This window comes from Octopus bimaculoides, chromosome 8, assembly GCF_001194135.2.
Source record: "Octopus bimaculoides isolate UCB-OBI-ISO-001 chromosome 8, ASM119413v2, whole genome shotgun sequence".
Lineage (NCBI taxonomy): Eukaryota > Metazoa > Mollusca > Cephalopoda > Octopoda > Octopodidae > Octopus > Octopus bimaculoides.
In genome coordinates, this window is record NC_068988.1 from 42,601,914 (window position 1) to 42,603,548 (window position 1,635).

A 1,635-nucleotide genomic window follows, 5' to 3' on the forward strand; every position below is an offset into this window, starting at 1 on the left:
TATATATATTATATATTATATATATATTGAACAGAGGCGTGGCCAGGTTCTAAAGTTAAGGGGAGCGAGTACATAAAAATAGAAGCTGTGACACATACGAAACATATCTTTTGTAATACGTAAAATATTTCATGAGTTATATATGATATACGTAACTGTATTCTGCATTCATTAATTTCATCTGTCAGTAACAATGTCGTTATTTATAAAACTTACACTGCTGACATAGATGTGACGTCAGGGTTTGTTTGGGTTCTTCAGATGTCAGCGGCCACCAATACATCGCAGGAGATTGAGCAGACAGTTAAAAAATGCGGAAGGTCGGGCAAATAAAGTAATGACTCCAGAAAGTACATTATATAATATATACATTCCCCATATTTGTCCATCACCAGAATAACTTGAGGCTTATGGAAGGAAAGATTTATATTACTCAGAACACGTAAAACAAGGACTTCACAAAATGTCTGAAAACAAGCATGAACGTTTAGGGCAAACTTACGAAAATGCTTTGCACAGACAAATGGTTAAACGTCAGGAATTAAGTTTATAACGACGGATTTGAAGTCCTGTTGGAAAGTGTGATAAAGAGAAATGAATGCATGTATGGGCCTGTTTTTTAAGTTACCAAAATAGTGTGTTGCGTTAAATATTAAGAGAATTGACCTAATGTTAATAATAGCATAAGAGTTAGATACTTAAGAATTAATAATATTTCTGTATATTATATCATACTAGCAGAGATAGCCGGCGTTGCTCAGGATTAAAATGGCATAGCTTTTTATTGTTTTACTTGTTTCAGTCATTTGATTGCGGCCATACTGGAGCACCGCCTTCAGTCGAACAGAAAGAGAGAGGAAGAGAAAGAGAGAAGGAGAGAAAGAAAGAAAGAAAGAAAGAAAGCAGGGAGGAGAAAGAAACAAAGAGGGAGAAAGAAAGAAACAAAGAAAGAAAGGAAGAAAGAAAGGAAGGAAGGAAGGAAGGAAGGAAGGAACGAGGAAAGAAAGAAAGAACATGAAATTTTCTGCAAATACCATTTAGATCAAGGGTGGGGAAACTTTTTAGCGCGGCGAGTAAAAATTTCCAGAGAAAAAGGTCTGCGGGCGGACACAAGTTCTGACTCTTGTATCTGTGTAAATCTTGTATATATCTATGAATAATTCGACATACATTAATAAAAGTAAGTTTAACGCATTAGATTAACGTGTAGTGACGTCATTTGGCGCCTAAATACAGTCGCCATTACTGCGTTTTCATCCACGCATGCGTAGGGACTAGTTCCGGAAGGAACACAGGAAGAGTCCCATGTGCATGCGTAGTTCGACTCTCTCAACATTTTTCCCGCGTTTTATCTTCCTCTTGCGTCGACAACTTCGTGAGCGAAGGACGTTTTTTTGTATCGCTCTCTTCGAGACCCAACACACTCGTGACGGGGACAGCGGACAAGTGATGAAACGACCAACAGCCGAATAACCAATGCTGTATGAATATACCGACAAGAACTGCCGAATATCCATGCTGTTTGAATAACTACATAAATAAATATTGTTATGTTTCTGGTTTAGAGACTGCGTTATCCGTTCTTAAATTTTTCCTTAAAGTTTGATGTGAGGAATTAGGTATTTAACCTAAAGG